Consider the following 17,942-nt stretch of genomic DNA (forward strand, 5'->3'; position numbering starts at 1 on the left):
CGACAAGTCCTTGTGCCCGTTGGTCAGCCTGTCAGACGACACATTTGTCCACACAGTCTCCAGCGTGTCCTGGTGAAGTCCTGTGATGTTCTCCACGTCATCCTTGGCTCTGATTAGCTTGTGGATAGTTTTGGGCTTCCACAAGTCGGGCTTGAGTCCCTCCAGTTGATGCTCCCCCACAAATCGAACGACGTCTCCGTAGAACCATGGCATCGTCCAGTTGTAGGGGAAGGAGCTGTCCCACTTGTCCCAGCCGAGTCGCCTCTAAAGAGGAAGCAGGAAGAAGCGAGACATGGACCTGCCCGCGGAGCCATTCTTGACTTGCAAAGTCCGGCGGACACAATCACACACAAAAGAGGATCGCAGGAGGGTGGGGATATCTGGAGCGCCCTTCCCACCCTTGCGAGGCTCCTTGTACATGACGGCCCGCCTGACTCTGTCCATCTTGGATCCCCAGACAAAGTGAAACACTGTCCTGGTAATGGCCCTGCACACAGTGACGTGTGGGGGCCAGGCCTGCGCCGTGTACTGCAAGACGGGCAGGACCTCATTACGCAGGACGAGTGCCTTACCCTCACAAGTGAGGTGTCTGAGGCTCCAGAGTCCGATCCGTTGCTTCACCTTGGCCAAGCGTTCTTGCCAGGACTTGAGGGCCGCTCCTTCCTTCCCGAACCAGACTCCCAGCACCTTGAGGAAATCCGGTTGAATGTTGAAGGGGAAGGGGGCGGAGGAGGCCGGCTGCCAATCCCCGAAGAGCATGGCTTCCGACTTCCTGCAGTTGACTTTGGCCCCTGAAGCCCGGCCGAACCTCTCACACGTCTGGACGAGGGCGTCGACTGAACCACGATCAGCGCAGAAGACGGTGACGTCGTCCATGTAGAGCGAGCACTTGACCTCGTGTCGTCCCGGACCCGGTGCGGTGATCCCTCTGATCTCTCCATTCTGCCGGATAGCCTCTGCGAAGAGTTCTATAACACAAACAAAAAGAAGAGGTGATAGAGGGCAGCCTTGTCTGACCCCAGAGAGGACAGGGAAGGGGTCAGTCTTCCAGCCGTTCACCAACACCGAGCTGTGGATATCAAAATACATCAGACGGACATACGAACAAAACATGTTACCCAAACCTAACTGGTGCAGAGCTCGGCCCATGAACTCGTGGGAAACCCGGTCGAAGGCCTTCTCCTGATCCAAGGAGACCAGGGCCGCGTGTGCGCGGCGGACCTTGATGTACTCGACCGTGTCCCGCACGAGAGCGAGGCTGTCTGCGATGCGACGTCCAGGGATGCCGCAGGTCTGGTCCGGGTGGATGATCCGTCCGATGACCGTCTTAAGTCGTGTCGCCATCGTCTTGGCCAGGATCTTGTAGTCCACGTTGAGCAGAGTGATGGGACGCCAATTCCTCAGGTCGCACCTCTCTCCCTTCCGCTTGTACAGGATCGTGACCATTCCTTCCCTCAAAGATGGAGGCATTCTACCCTCCACCACCATCTCCTCGTACAGGTCCAACAGGTCCGGACAGATGAGGTCTCCCAGCGCTACATAGAGCTCCGCTGGAAGACCATCACTGCCCGGGGTCCTGCCGGTCCTAAAGGATTTAGCGGCAGAGAGCAATTCGCCCACCATCAGAGGTTTGTCCAAGGCTGCCGTGCCTGCAGGATCAAGATGGTTAGTGATACCTGACAGGAACTTATCAGCAGCGTCGGGGTCGGTAGTCTTGTGGGAGTAGAGTTCGCTGTAGAAGTCGCTGACGACCCTCATCACGTCCTCCTTCCCACGTCGCATGTTTCCGCTCTCGTCTCGCAGCTCGTTCAGGGGCGTGTGACCGGCATGAAGTTTCCTGAAAAAGAATGAGTTACATTTCTCACCCTTCTCCAGATTCTCCACTTTGGAACGGAAGATGATTCGCTTGGACTCCTCCTCAAAGTGCCTTTTCAGGCTCTTCTTGGTCTCCTCCAGCTCCTCCCTCACGTCCCAGCCGCAGTGAAGAAGGTCCTGCAGCGACCGCAGCTCGCGCTGCAGCCCTCTGAAGTCCCTCCTCTTCTCACACTCCTGTTGTCGACCCTTGGCCTGAAAGAAACAGCGAAACTCAAGTTTAACATATTCCCACCAATCAGAGACTGTTTGGAAGCTACCCTTGTAGGACTGCCACATTGCGTAGGCTGCTCTCAGCTCCTCCACGACTTCATCCTGAGCCAGCAGAGCACAATTCAGCTTCCAGGAGCCGGGGCCGGACGGAAAACCGTCGCCGAGGACACCTTGTAAGTGAATGGCTCTGTGGTCGGAGAAGAAGCAGGAGACCATCGAGTGCCTACTCTGCCTGACTGCCCGAGAGGTGAACACAAAGTCAATCCTGGAGCGGAGTGAGCCATCGGGTCGGCTCCACGAATAGTTCGTGGAGCCTCTCCCCATGGAGCCCACCACGTCCTGAAGAGAGGCCTCGGTTACCATCTCGATGAGCAGCTTGGACGTGATGTCCAACTTGGCAGATGTGCCAGAACTACGACCGTCCTCCTCGATGGGGCAGTTGAAATCCCCGGCCATCACTAAGGTCCTGGTGGTGGCAAGCTGAAGCCGCAGGGTCTGGAAAAGCTCCAAACGCTCATTCTTCAGTGGGGACGCATACACGTTGATGAACCTGACAGGTTCTCCCGCCCAGTTGCCATCTACAACAAGAGCCCTGCCGCAGATGAGCTCCTGGACGGACTCAAGCGTGAATGCGCCCCCCCTGATCAGAATTGCGACCCCCGCAGACTTGCAGTCACCCCCACCGGACCAGTAGGATGGACCGTGGGACCACTCCCTGGCCAGATGTTTGAAGGACCTAGAGGAGGGAAGGGAACATTCCTGCAACATATAAACATCACACAACTGGGAAGTAAGGAAGGCATAAATAGTCTGACGTCTGAACTTGTCCTTGATGCTCCTGACATTAATGGAAAATAAGTTAATATTAGCCATCATGTAGGGAAAAAAGAAAAAGTTAGCGCAGGCAATACACCTTAGTTACCACTCCGGTCGGGTGGTCCCTCGTCGGTGTTGACTGCTGGTGACGGGATCACCAGCAGGCCCTCTTCCTCCATCTGGTCAAGCAGCGCGGCCTCAATCTCGGCGACCACCAGTTCCTCCTCTTCTGGCTCGGCCACCAGGGTCTCAACCATGTGCTCCATCTCTTCTGGCTCAGGGAGGGTATCCTCCTTTTCGCCTACGAAATCCAGAATCTTCTTTTTGGAGGATTCAGTAGCAGGGCTGTCCTCCACCTTCCTCTTTCCCCGGGTTGGAACTGGGGAGACAAGAAGGGGAAAATCCTCCTCGGAATAGATAGCGGCGGGTGGAGGAAAGGTTAATTCCACCGCTACCATGGTCTGGGGAGGGAGAGTGGCTGCCGGGGCAGGGGAAAGGACACCTGCTGAGGAGTAGGGGAAGGAGGAAGAGGAAGTGGAATCCTCATCAGGGGTGGCCGGGGTGGGGGGGGATTGGACGGGGGTGGCAGGGGGAGGGATCGAGAGAGGGGTGACAGAACTCTTACCCTCCTTTGACTTTTTCTTCTGCTTCGGAGCTGCTGGGACCGTCGCTGGGGCTTTGGCCACCGACTCCTTGACCGCTTTGGCCTTGGTCGTCTCGGCCTTGGCCGCTGGGGCCTTGGTCGTCGCGTCCTTGACCTTCACAGGCCTGGTCGTCGGGGCCTTGTCCTCCGTAGCTGGGGTCGTCGCAACCACCGATGCCCAGGATCTCTCACGCCTGGGGCAATCCTTGTACAGATGAGCCGCCAGCCCACACAGGTTGCAGGACGTCTTCTTCGGGCAGTCCTTCGAGCTGTGTCCCGTCACTCGACAAATCCTGCAGGCATCCTCCTTGCAGTCCTTCATCTCGTGGCCGTTCTTGCCGCATCTCCTGCAGTTCCGCGGCATGTCCGGGTAATAGATGAGGCCGTAGGAGTTGCCCAGGGAGAATGTCGGGGGCAGGTGCCGAAGTCCGTCTGAGTACGCCAGGTCCCTGTGAAGTCTAACGGTCACCGACCACTTACCTGTCCAGAAGCCGAGTCCATTCAGGATGTGAGAGGGTTCCTTCACAACCAAACAGAAGCGTCTCAGGAAGGTACAGATGTCTTGGCCTGGGGTGTGCGGGTTGCGCATGGAGACCGTGATCCTCCTTTCATCCCTCTGGATAGGGCAGCTACCTGTAAAGGCAGAGAAAGAATTATCCGGTCCTTTTGCGCTTACCATTTCCCAGAACCTCCTGCAGGTGTTCACAGTGGCGAAGGTGACGAAGAAGATCCCCGTCAAGAAGGTCTGGATGCTGAGGGTGTCCGACCTGGAGAAGCCTCGATCCAGCAGCATCTTCTGGCAGAACACGTCCGAGGACATGTCCGGCACCCTCCCATCCACTTCCTTCAGCTTCAGGGCCACCGTCTGCCGCATCCATGGCTCCAGGGCTGGAGCTTCGTGGCGGGGCTTCTGGGGTCCCTTCTGCTGGCCAGTCGTGGAGGCAGAGTCCTTGGGGTCAGAATCGGCTCCTGGCTGGGCCCTCCTGGCTGTCCCCAGCTCCAGGCTCTTCTTTTCGGCCTTCCTCGCAGCGCTTGCCATGGCTTTCCTCCTGCAGTTACTTCTTGGAGCTGGATCTGGAACTCTTCCCGGAATGGGTGGAGCTATGCAGATTCTTCTCCCGTCGTGTTCTGGACAAATTCCCCGAAAGGTCTTTGTCTCGATGATTTTCTTCCTCGAAGATTCCACAGGACAGCCCGATTCTTCTCCGAGTCTTCGTCTTCTTCTGGATTCTTTACAGCTTCTTCCTCCCACCGATATCCGCCTTCGTTCTCTGATGTCAGCTGGGCTCCGAAGCTCTTCTCCTTCCGAGTTCGATCGCTCTCGTCAAGTGTAGATCGTAGCTCTTGTGTTCTTAAAAGAACAGATACTACACTTGATCTTAGCCAAAAGGCCGAGAAGCGATAACCAGAATTGGTTTCAAACTACGGAGCCACCCAAGGATCCTGAAAAGTCCATTTGTGGAGATGAGCTCCTGGACTCCCGTTAAGAAGACATGTTGTCAACCTCTAGATCCCTTACATGCCTGCACTTTTCGGCTTGCTGCTGCTGCAATCCACGCGTTTTAGATCTGCATAACTCCACCTCTTTAAACACAGCACCTTCACCCCCTGCTGTTCCCACCCGCCTCAACACCGTTGGAAGGGAGGAGAACCAATTAAGGCGGGGGGTGGGGTGGAACGAGCAGCTGTCTACCCTTAGCAGGAGGGCTCCTGATTACATACCTCTCCTGCTGCTGCTGCTGCTGGCTGTCCAGCAGCAGACTGAAGGTGGCTGCTGCTGTGCACAGGTATATAAAGGCTCAGAGCCTATTATGACACGCGCAGCCAGCGTTCCATTGCCACATTCCATCTACTGCAGGCAGGATACCTGGCTGGCTGAATGTCGCTGAGAAGCTCACAGAGACCGCCATAAGCAACAGTTTAACAGAATGCCACAGACTAATCAACCAAACTTTTTGGGTTGGGTTCTCTTTTATAGTCTGCAGGCATTAAATGAAAGAAGTCAGTGTTCCAGCAGAAGGAGACAACGTTTCAGAAAAGGCATTGTAGCAAACCAAAAAAGAAATTTTAAGCGCAGCAGAGTAACCAGCGCACATACCTGTTAGCTCAGGTGAGTTTAAAAGGCTGCTGTTGATAACAAGGGCATTTGCTAAATAGATGGTGTGTGTGCAACAATATACTGAAAGGTCAATTATATTGTGCAGCTTATCTCACCACCTGTAGTTATTTAGGTGAAAGCTCCAAAATGCTTGCCTAATATGTCTGTTTATCCAAAAGGAAGTAAAAAGGGAGAGCTAGAAAGATAGCATTGCATCACATTACATGGCAATGCAATGCACAGTTGCTGAAGTTGAACCAAAATGAGCTTGTAATCTGGCTTCTGCAACTTTGAACATGAAAAATCCAATGAGGAGAAGAAAAGCAAAGCCAAAGAGTCCATCCCAAAATCCGACAAACAAGCAAAATGAACAAAAAACATTGAATTCAATTCTTTCTGATTTTAGAAACTGCATTAAAGAAGGGGTGCACTGGTCCTGGAGATACTGCAATACCAGGTCAATGCGTGGAGTGGACAGAGCAAGCTCTTTTTCCATCTCCCTGTTCTAAAAATCCATTTAATATATGGTCCCCAGATAGGGGACGTATCAGATATTAAACTGATAAGAACAGATACTACACTTGATCTTAGCCAAAAGGCCGAGAAGCGATAACCAGAATTGGTTTCAAACTACGGAGCCACCCAAGGATCCTGAAAAGTCCATTTGTGGAGATGAGCTCCTGGACTCCCGTTAAGAAGACATGTTGTCAACCTCTAGATCCCTTACATGCCTGCACTTTTCGGCTTGCTGCTGCTGCAATCCACGCGTTTTAGATCTGCATAACTCCACCTCTTTAAACACAGCACCTTCACCCCCTGCTGTTCCCACCCGCCTCAACACCGTTGGAAGGGAGGAGAACCAATTAAGGCGGGGGGTGGGGTGGAACGAGCAGCTGTCTACCCTTAGCAGGAGGGCTCCTGATTACATACCTCTCCTGCTGCTGCTGCTGCTGGCTGTCCAGCAGCAGACTGAAGGTGGCTGCTGCTGTGCACAGGTATATAAAGGCTCAGAGCCTATTATGACATGCGCAGCCAGCGTTCCATTGCCACATTCCATCTACTGCAGGCAGGATACCTGGCTGGCTGAATGTCGCTGAGAAGCTCACAGAGACCGCCATAAGCAACAGTTTAACAGAATGCCACAGACTAATCAACCAAACTTTTTGGGTTGGGTTCTCTTTTATAGTCTGCAGGCATTAAATGAAAGAAGTCAGTGTTCCAGCAGAAGGAGACAACGTTTCAGAAAAGGCATTGTAGCAAACCAAAAAAGAAATTTTAAGCGCAGCAGAGTAACCAGCGCACATACCTGTTAGCTCAGGTGAGTTTAAAAGGCTGCTGTTGATAACAAGGGCATTTGCTAAATAGATGGTGTGTGTGCAACAATATACTGAAAGGTCAATTATATTGTGCAGCTTATCTCACCACCTGTAGTTATTTAGGTGAAAGCTCCAAAATGCTTGCCTAATATGTCTGTTTATCCAAAAGGAAGTAAAAAGGGAGAGCTAGAAAGATAGCATTGCATCACATTACATGGCAATGCAATGCACAGTTGCTGAAGTTGAACCAAAATGAGCTTGTAATCTGGCTTCTGCAACTTTGAACATGAAAAATCCAATGAGGAGAAGAAAAGCAAAGCCAAAGAGTCCATCCCAAAATCCGACAAACAAGCAAAATGAACAAAAAACATTGAATTCAATTCTTTCTGATTTTAGAAACTGCATTAAAGAAGGGGTGCACCGGTCCTGGAGATACTGCAATACCAGGTCAATGCGTGGAGTGGACAGAGCAAGCTCTTTTTCCATCTCCCTGTTCTAAAAATCCATTTAATATATGGTCCCCAGATAGGGGACGTATCAGATATTAAACTGATAAGAACAGATACTACACTTGATCTTAGCCAAAAGGCCGAGAAGCGATAACCAGAATTGGTTTCAAACTACGGAGCCACCCAAGGATCCTGAAAAGTCCATTTGTGGAGATGAGCTCCTGGACTCCCGTTAAGAAGACATGTTGTCAACCTCTAGATCCCTTACATGCCTGCACTTTTCGGCTTGCTGCTGCTGCAATCCACGCGTTTTAGATCTGCATAACTCCACCTCTTTAAACACAGCACCTTCACCCCCTGCTGTTCCCACCCGCCTCAACACCGTTGGAAGGGAGGAGAACCAATTAAGGCGGGGGGTGGGGTGGAACGAGCAGCTGTCTACCCTTAGCAGGAGGGCTCCTGATTACATACCTCTCCTGCTGCTGCTGCTGCTGGCTGTCCAGCAGCAGACTGAAGGTGGCTGCTGCTGTGCACAGGTATATAAAGGCTCAGAGCCTATTATGACACGCGCAGCCAGCGTTCCATTGCCACATTCCATCTACTGCAGGCAGGATACCTGGCTGGCTGAATGTCGCTGAGAAGCTCACAGAGACCGCCATAAGCAACAGTTTAACAGAATGCCACAGACTAATCAACCAAACTTTTTGGGTTGGGTTCTCTTTTATAGTCTGCAGGCATTAAATGAAAGAAGTCAGTGTTCCAGCAGAAGGAGACAACGTTTCAGAAAAGGCATTGTAGCAAACCAAAAAAGAAATTTTAAGCGCAGCAGAGTAACCAGCGCACATACCTGTTAGCTCAGGTGAGTTTAAAAGGCTGCTGTTGATAACAAGGGCATTTGCTAAATAGATGGTGTGTGTGCAACAATATACTGAAAGGTCAATTATATTGTGCAGCTTATCTCACCACCTGTAGTTATTTAGGTGAAAGCTCCAAAATGCTTGCCTAATATGTCTGTTTATCCAAAAGGAAGTAAAAAGGGAGAGCTAGAAAGATAGCATTGCATCACATTACATGGCAATGCAATGCACAGTTGCTGAAGTTGAACCAAAATGAGCTTGTAATCTGGCTTCTGCAACTTTGAACATGAAAAATCCAATGAGGAGAAGAAAAGCAAAGCCAAAGAGTCCATCCCAAAATCCGACAAACAAGCAAAATGAACAAAAAACATTGAATTCAATTCTTTCTGATTTTAGAAACTGCATTAAAGAAGGGGTGCACCGGTCCTGGAGATACTGCAATACCAGGTCAATGCGTGGAGTGGACAGAGCAAGCTCTTTTTCCATCTCCCTGTTCTAAAAATCCATTTAATATATGGTCCCCAGATAGGGGACGTATCAGATATTAAACTGATAAGAACAGATACTACACTTGATCTTAGCCAAAAGGCCGAGAAGCGATAACCAGAATTGGTTTCAAACTACGGAGCCACCCAAGGATCCTGAAAAGTCCATTTGTGGAGATGAGCTCCTGGACTCCCGTTAAGAAGACATGTTGTCAACCTCTAGATCCCTTACATGCCTGCACTTTTCGGCTTGCTGCTGCTGCAATCCACGCGTTTTAGATCTGCATAACTCCACCTCTTTAAACACAGCACCTTCACCCCCTGCTGTTCCCACCCGCCTCAACACCGTTGGAAGGGAGGAGAACCAATTAAGGCGGGGGGTGGGGTGGAACGAGCAGCTGTCTACCCTTAGCAGGAGGGCTCCTGATTACATACCTCTCCTGCTGCTGCTGCTGCTGGCTGTCCAGCAGCAGACTGAAGGTGGCTGCTGCTGTGCACAGGTATATAAAGGCTCAGAGCCTATTATGACACGCGCAGCCAGCGTTCCATTGCCACATTCCATCTACTGCAGGCAGGATACCTGGCTGGCTGAATGTCGCTGAGAAGCTCACAGAGACCGCCATAAGCAACAGTTTAACAGAATGCCACAGACTAATCAACCAAACTTTTTGGGTTGGGTTCTCTTTTATAGTCTGCAGGCATTAAATGAAAGAAGTCAGTGTTCCAGCAGAAGGAGACAACGTTTCAGAAAAGGCATTGTAGCAAACCAAAAAAGAAATTTTAAGCGCAGCAGAGTAACCAGCGCACATACCTGTTAGCTCAGGTGAGTTTAAAAGGCTGCTGTTGATAACAAGGGCATTTGCTAAATAGATGGTGTGTGTGCAACAATATACTGAAAGGTCAATTATATTGTGCAGCTTATCTCACCACCTGTAGTTATTTAGGTGAAAGCTCCAAAATGCTTGCCTAATATGTCTGTTTATCCAAAAGGAAGTAAAAAGGGAGAGCTAGAAAGATAGCATTGCATCACATTACATGGCAATGCAATGCACAGTTGCTGAAGTTGAACCAAAATGAGCTTGTAATCTGGCTTCTGCAACTTTGAACATGAAAAATCCAATGAGGAGAAGAAAAGCAAAGCCAAAGAGTCCATCCCAAAATCCGACAAACAAGCAAAATGAACAAAAAACATTGAATTCAATTCTTTCTGATTTTAGAAACTGCATTAAAGAAGGGGTGCACCGGTCCTGGAGATACTGCAATACCAGGTCAATGCGTGGAGTGGACAGAGCAAGCTCTTTTTCCATCTCCCTGTTCTAAAAATCCATTTAATATATGGTCCCCAGATAGGGGACGTATCAGATATTAAACTGATAAGAACAGATTTTTTTTTGATTGAATATATCTTTTATTAGCACAAAAAATAAGTTAACAGACAGTGTACAGTGCCGCAGCCCAGTACACACAGAATTCTACATCATATTTACATAGCATGAGGATACGACGCACTAACTAGACACATCACACCCCTATGCTACACAAAACACTCAATCTGAAAGAAAAAGCATGTCAATCAATACAGTACGACGAACCGTGATAAGGGATGGGGATTGAGAAAAAGGGGATGGGGAGGGGAAAATCACAGGCCCGAAGCTTTATTGAAAGACAAGACACATAAGGGGAGAGGGGGAGGAGGGGTTTAGTCCTCGTCCTCGTCCTCCGGACCGTCCATGATGGAATAGTCTCTGAGCAGGCTGTGGATCAGCCTGCGGCAGTCCTGGATGGACATCCTCTCCCTCCTCAAGATGAGCCGGTTCCTGGCGACCCAAACGGCATCCTTGAAGCAGTTCATAAGGCGCCAAGCCTCCTGGATGGCTCCGACGGTATGAACCCCAGGGAAGAGTCCGTAAAGCACAGAATGGTGCGATAGGCTCGCCCTGGGGACAGAGTTCCTCAGGTCGTCCTCAAGTGCAGTCAATAGGCGCTGTGCAAATCCGCAGTCCCAAAAAGTGTGCAAAGATGTTTCCTCCACGAAGGGGCACCTTGGGCAGTACCGGGTCTTGCACAGGTTCCGGGCATGCATGAATGACCGGACGGGCAGTCCGCCCTGAATCGCCATCCACGACAAGTCCTTGTGCCCGTTGGTCAGCCTGTCAGACGACACATTTGTCCACACAGTCTCCAGCGTGTCCTGGTGAAGTCCTGTGATGTTCTCCACGTCATCCTTGGCTCTGATTAGCTTGTGGATAGTTTTGGGCTTCCACAAGTCGGGCTTGAGTCCCTCCAGTTGATGCTCCCCCACAAATCGAACGACGTCTCCGTAGAACCATGGCGTCGTCCAGTTGTAGGGGAAGGAGCTGTCCCACTTGTCCCAGCCGAGTCGCCTCCAAAGAGGAAGCAGGAAGAAGCGAGACATGGACCTGCCCGCGGAGCCATTCAGAACAGATACTACACTTGATCTTAGCCAAAAGGCCGAGAAGCGATAACCAGAATTGGTTTCAAACTACGGAGCCACCCAAGGATCCTGAAAAGTCCATTTGTGGAGATGAGCTCCTGGACTCCCGTTAAGAAGACATGTTGTCAACCTCTAGATCCCTTACATGCCTGCACTTTTCGGCTTGCTGCTGCTGCAATCCACGCGTTTTAGATCTGCATAACTCCACCTCTTTAAACACAGCACCTTCACCCCCTGCTGTTCCCACCCGCCTCAACACCGTTGGAAGGGAGGAGAACCAATTAAGGCGGGGGGTGGGGTGGAACGAGCAGCTGTCTACCCTTAGCAGGAGGGCTCCTGATTACATACCTCTCCTGCTGCTGCTGCTGCTGGCTGTCCAGCAGCAGACTGAAGGTGGCTGCTGCTGTGCACAGGTATATAAAGGCTCAGAGCCTATTATGACACGCGCAGCCAGCGTTCCATTGCCACATTCCATCTACTGCAGGCAGGATACCTGGCTGGCTGAATGTCGCTGAGAAGCTCACAGAGACCGCCATAAGCAACAGTTTAACAGAATGCCACAGACTAATCAACCAAACTTTTTGGGTTGGGTTCTCTTTTATAGTCTGCAGGCATTAAATGAAAGAAGTCAGTGTTCCAGCAGAAGGAGACAACGTTTCAGAAAAGGCATTGTAGCAAACCAAAAAAGAAATTTTAAGCGCAGCAGAGTAACCAGCGCACATACCTGTTAGCTCAGGTGAGTTTAAAAGGCTGCTGTTGATAACAAGGGCATTTGCTAAATAGATGGTGTGTGTGCAACAATATACTGAAAGATCAATTATATTGTGCAGCTTATCTCACCACCTGTAGTTATTTAGGTGAAAGCTCCAAAATGCTTGCCTAATATGTCTGTTTATCCAAAAGGAAGTAAAAAGGGAGAGCTAGAAAGATAGCATTGCATCACATTACATGGCAATGCAATGCACAGTTGCTGAAGTTGAACCAAAATGAGCTTGTAATCTGGCTTCTGCAACTTTGAACATGAAAAATCCAATGAGGAGAAGAAAAGCAAAGCCAAAGAGTCCATCCCAAAATTCGACAAACAAGCAAAATGAACAAAAAACATTGAATTCAATTCTTTCTGATTTTAGAAACTGCATTAAAGAAGGGGTGCACCGGTCCTGGAGATACTGCAATACCAGGTCAATGCGTGGAGTGGACAGAGCAAGCTCTTTTTCCATCTCCCTGTTCTAAAAATCCATTTAATATATGGTCCCCAGATAGGGGACGTATCAGATATTAAACTGATAAGAACAGATTTTTTTTTTTTTTTTTTAAACCATTCAGTTTAGTTTTTTAGCAAACAGTATGAATTTCTCCAAAATTTGCTACTTAAAACTTCTCATCATCATGGTTCTATTTATTTAGCAGTAGTATAAGACGAAATATAATCACAAGGGAACATCCTTTACGTAACACAAATGCAGAAACTTCAAGGAATCACAAAGAAAAAAATCACTGGTATTTGATAAGGTAATGCCACTTTTTAAATTTCCAAATCCCTTCGGCATCTGTGCCACCACCGCCTCTGCTGTCCAACTTATATATCAGGTATAGTCTTGAAAGAATAAGTCTAACACATTCATTCACTGATAAAGATTTCCTTTTGAAAAGTCCAAGGTTCCTTGCATCCCACAAACTCTCCATCACACAAGCCATTATCAACCATAAAATTCTATCTTTAGACCGACTACACGCACCAATTCCAAACATCGCCACACGCCAATCCACAAAATTCACGCCTGCTAAACCCTTACACAATCCACCTACACACTTCCACACACTGTACGCGTACTCACAATCCCACATAACATGCCTGACAGTCTCACAACCACCACATCCCACTCTCGGACACACATCTGTTCTTATCAACTCTCTTTTCTTCTGCACTTCTCTCACAGGTAAAATATTATGTAAAGTCATCCACACCACATCCTTCTGTTTGTTTGACATCCCATACGTATCTAACTTCTTCCATGCATCTGAAACCTCATTCCCTCTCAGCCCAACAATATTACACTCTACCTCATTTGCACTCATTCTTTTCACCACATTCTTGGTCATTCTAAAATCATTCATTCCCACACTCAACAAATCATGCTTTCTCACAAATTTCTCAATCACCTCATACCAAACAGGACACTTAAAGGCCACAGGCACACTCGCATCTCTCTTCCTCCAGCATAACCCATACAACATCCATCCAGCAGAATAATTAGCCATAAAAGCACCTTTATTGCCTTTACCCAGCAAAATAACCACAGTCTTAATATAATTAAGGCCTAAAAAAACTTCAATATTGGGAAAGGCCAGCCCACCATGCTGACAAGCCTTAAAAAGGCTCTCCCGCTTCAACTTCTCCATCTTACTACACCACAGGAATGTGAATACCAACTTCTCTATTCTCTTAATTTTCCTGTAAGGAGAAGGAAAAACAGTCGCCACATAAAGCAGGATAGGGAGAATCACTGCTTTGATAATTAACACCTTACCACGCAGAGTCAATTCTCTCATTCGCCAAAAATTCAATTTACGTTCAACCCGCATACCACACTCTTCCCAACTTTCATTCCCTTTTAAGTCATCATTAAATAATACGCCCAAAATCTTGATTGCACCCTCTTCACACTTTACACCATCCATACGAATACTACTATCTCCAAAACATTTAAAACTACATTTATTCCAATTTACCCTAAAACCAGACGCACCAACAAAAAAATCCAAAAGCAATTTAATTCTATTCAAAGAAGCCATACTTTCACTCACAACCACAACATCATCCATATAACCTAACACTTTCACATGCTTACCACCACTACCAGGCACCAACAAACCTCTCATCATTTTATCCCGTCTAATCAAACATAACAATGTTTCTATTACACATACAAATAAGACGGGGGACATAGGACACCCCTGCCTTACTCCTGACCTAATCTTCACTTTGTCACACAGCCACCCATTAACCAAGAACTCACTTGACACACAATCATACAATGATTTTACACAATTCACAAATTCTCTAGGAAACCCCATTCTTTCCAGTACTTTAAACAAAAACACATGCGAAACCCTGTCAAACGCCTTCTCAAAATCAATAGCTAAAGTCATACATTTCTGCTTTCTATCCTTGCAATCCCCAATCATATCTCTCAACAATAACAAGTTATCACTCATACTTCTTCCAGGCACTGCACATACTTGGTCCTCCTCCACAACACTACCAATCACTTCACGCATACGATTTGCCAGTAACTTACTGTAGACCTTATAATCCGAATTCAGCAGTGTTATTGGTCTCCAGTTTTCCAAACGTTTCCTCTCACCCTTTTTATACACAAGCACAACCACTCCTTCTTTCATTGATTCACACAACCTACCATTCACCCACATATACTTACATACCTCAGTCAAATCTGTTCCCAAAACTTCCCATGCTTTCACATACAACTCTACAGGTATACCATCTTTCCCAGGAGTCTTACTCTTTTTAGCACTCCACACCACATTCTTCACTTCATCCAGAACTACATCCTCACACAATAGATCACGCTCCTCAGAATCAAGTTTTTTCTCCACACCATTCAGAACATATGACACAAGCCCAGAGTCAATCCATTTCTCATCATACAACTTGCTATAAAACCTATTCACTTCTTTCAGCACATCCTCACCCATACAGTTGGTTCCACTTTCATTCACAACTTCATTCATATCAGTCTTCCTACCATTCATTTTTTTAAAAAAGAACCTCGTACACTTCTCATTTTTCTCCAGGTGCTCAATTTTAGTACGATATATAATTTCCTTTCCTTTCTCATCCAACACACGCTTCAATTCATTCTTAGCCTCAGTAAGTTGATCAGACATCTCCAAACCACTTGCAACACACTTTCTCAACCAGTCAATCCGTCTATTAAGGTCATTAAACCTATTCCTATATCTGGCAGCTTTTCTATAGCCCCACTTTTTGAAGAAAGTTTTAAATTGCACTTTCACCCAGTCCCACCAGTCAAGAACACACACAAAATCCTTCTTACGCATTCTCCATCTTTCATACTTTACATTAAACTCATTCATCACCTCATCATCCTCTAACAGCCTTGCATTCAACTTCCATACCCCACCGCCATACACTTGGTCACCATTCGCACAAAACACGCCTCTCAAACATTCATGGTCCGAAAAAGGTACCTTTTGTTGAGAAAAATCCAAACATACCATATTTTTAGAAAATAACATTAAATCAATTCTGGAATGAATCTCACCACGGTCAGCATGGTATGTCGGCGGTGGTGGCATGCCAAGAACAACAACTGCTGCATCTAAAAAGGAAAAATCACAAATTAAATGGGACAATTTCTTTCCTGTTATGTCACACTTTCCTTCTGTGACACAATTAACGTCCCCAACAAAAATAGTGGGAGATTTCCCTGGAAGAAAAAAACTTAATTTTTCAAGAAGAGCAAGCCGCTCTTCCTTCCCTGTAGGGCAATATAAATTAATAATTCTGACCCGCCACCCTCTATAACTCAAAAATGCAATTAAACATCGGCCCACCTCCACCACAATATAACTATCAATAGAGATTTCTTTATTCCCAACTAATATCCCCACCCCATCATTTTTATTATGATTAGACCTTGACCAGATATGCTGTCCGTAAGGCCAGTCTTTGTCACAAGGAGCATCCTGAATCCCACACTCCTGAAGGCAAAAAACATCAGCACCTAAATGTTTCAGGTAGTCCAGAACAGTTGTTCTTCTGATTTTAGATCTGATCTGCCTTACATTTAGGGACACTACATCCCAACCAGATTGGCAAGACATTAATTAATGAAAAGAAATACATGACTCAATGTTGATCACACCATACTCATCCATTATCATCAGACTGGGAAAGCACCCCAAAGGTGTTGATGCTCTCAGGGATGCCAAGGTAAGGAGCATCAGGGGAGAAGACATCCTGCGGGTAAATGCGGTCACTTGCAGGACTGTCGCACCCTCCGCTGGCAGGTGAGTACTCTCGTCTGGGTTTTTTATTGGCCAGTTCAGGAGTATCATCATCATCAAAAGACCTCCCAGAAGTAAAGTCTCCTTGGCCACCATCCCTGGCCACCTCTTCGTCTGTAGCACCCCAGGACAATGCAGGGGTTCGAGCTAGAGACACATCCATGTCACCCTCACCACATATTTCGGACTGATGAGGGAGGTCCACATCCAACTCGGAGATCTCCATACCTGGCCCAGCAGGGGCCGGAGGGTCCAACAGGTTCTGGGCCTCACCCACCAGATCTTCAACCTCAGGGGGCTCCGTCTCAGCATTGATCTCTGCAGTAGTCACCTGTGGGGCAACAGCAGGGACAGTAGGCTTACCTTTGGTCACTTCGGAGAAGGACCTAGGCTTGACTTTAGCCTTACAATCCCGAATCACATGTCCTTCCTCCCCGCAGGCATCACATACCACCGGGTTGGAACAATCCTTCGCCAGATGACCGTACTTGTTGCACTTTCTACAGTTTGGCAATTGCTTGCAAAAATCCTGGATATGCCCGAACATGTTGCATCTCCTGCAGAACAATGGCGCCTCGGGAAAAAACAGATATCCAGAGTCTCTTCCAATTGTAAAGTTCAGGGGAGGATAGTGAATACCTCCAGGACCATGAGGGTCTATCCCAAACCTCACAAAGTATTTATACTTCCCAGTCCACAGCCCTTCTCCATTTAAGATTTTATGGGAGAATTGCACAAAAATGCAGTGTCTTCTCAGGAATGCAGTGATATCATCCCGGGAGATAAAGGGGTTGTGCATGAATATTACCACCGGGATATCCCCCTTAGAGTAGAGTACAGTGAAGATAAGTCCATCCAGCTGAGGGTGCTCTGAAAGGACTTGAAGAGTTTTGAAAAGGTTTTGGCAAGCCGCCATAGAAGAAAGCACCAAGACGTACCTATGCTCCCTTCTGAACTCCTGCAAACAGATGATCTCCGACTTCTGGATCTTCAGGATTTCATAGAAAATGGCGTTGACCAGGTATGACAACGAGAAATGGTCCTTCTTCTCCTCAGAGACGTCGATACGGAAAGCATTCTTGACCCGGGGATCCCCGGTCCCAGCAAAACGAAGCTTGACACCCATGGTCGCTTCAGGAATCGCCTTCTCGTTTCCTCCTCACTCTCCCCCTATAGCAGCATCCAGCTTAAGCCACCGAAGTGGCGATGCTGGAAGGCCGAGGGGTAGTACACAAGGAACCTCTTGTCCAAACACTAGGTCTGAGCCAAAAGGCCGAGAAGCGATAACCAGAATTGGTTTCAAACTACGGAGCCACCCAAGGATCCTGAAAAGTCCATTTGTGGAGATGAGCTCCTGGACTCCCGTTAAGAAGACATGTTGTCAACCTCTAGATCCCTTACATGCCTGCACTTTTCGGCTTGCTGCTGCTGCAATCCACGCGTTTTAGATCTGCATAACTCCACCTCTTTAAACACAGCACCTTCACCCCCTGCTGTTCCCACCCGCCTCAACACCGTTGGAAGGGAGGAGAACCAATTAAGGCGGGGGGTGGGGTGGAACGAGCAGCTGTCTACCCTTAGCAGGAGGGCTCCTGATTACATACCTCTCCTGCTGCTGCTGCTGCTGCTGGCTGTCCAGCAGCAGACTGAAGGTGGCTGCTGCTGTGCACAGGTATATAAAGG

At 48.1% G+C, this 17,942-nt stretch overlaps 4 non-coding genes and 3 pseudogenes across 4 annotated transcripts; all 7 read right to left on the reverse strand.

Annotated features, from left to right (window-relative positions):
- Positions 1-4,869: 4,869 nt before the first annotated feature.
- On the reverse strand, positions 4,870-4,947 carry LOC141235411 (U2 spliceosomal RNA; annotated as a pseudogene).
- Positions 4,948-6,062: 1,115 nt separating this feature from the next.
- On the reverse strand, positions 6,063-6,253 carry LOC141235374 (U2 spliceosomal RNA). Its single transcript, XR_012301200.1, has one exon. It is a non-coding gene; the product is annotated as a U2 spliceosomal RNA (small nuclear RNA).
- A 1,115-nt stretch (positions 6,254-7,368) lies between these two features.
- On the reverse strand, positions 7,369-7,559 carry LOC141235383 (U2 spliceosomal RNA). The gene has a single exon (XR_012301208.1). It is a non-coding gene; the product is annotated as a U2 spliceosomal RNA (small nuclear RNA).
- A 1,115-nt stretch (positions 7,560-8,674) lies between these two features.
- LOC141235384 (U2 spliceosomal RNA) lies at positions 8,675-8,865 on the reverse strand. The gene has a single exon (XR_012301209.1). It is a non-coding gene; the product is annotated as a U2 spliceosomal RNA (small nuclear RNA).
- Positions 8,866-9,980: 1,115 nt separating this feature from the next.
- On the reverse strand, positions 9,981-10,176 carry LOC141235400 (U2 spliceosomal RNA). The gene has a single exon (XR_012301225.1). It is a non-coding gene; the product is annotated as a U2 spliceosomal RNA (small nuclear RNA).
- A 925-nt stretch (positions 10,177-11,101) lies between these two features.
- Positions 11,102-11,233, reverse strand: LOC141235410 (U2 spliceosomal RNA; annotated as a pseudogene).
- A 1,115-nt stretch (positions 11,234-12,348) lies between these two features.
- On the reverse strand, positions 12,349-12,553 carry LOC141235403 (U2 spliceosomal RNA; annotated as a pseudogene).
- Between the last annotated feature and the right edge of the window lie 5,389 nt (positions 12,554-17,942).

Source organism: Phyllobates terribilis, unplaced genomic scaffold, assembly GCF_046119375.1.
Source record: "Phyllobates terribilis strain yellow unplaced genomic scaffold, ASM4611937v1 Scaffold_658__1_contigs__length_872986, whole genome shotgun sequence".
Classification (NCBI taxonomy): domain Eukaryota; kingdom Metazoa; phylum Chordata; class Amphibia; order Anura; family Dendrobatidae; genus Phyllobates; species Phyllobates terribilis.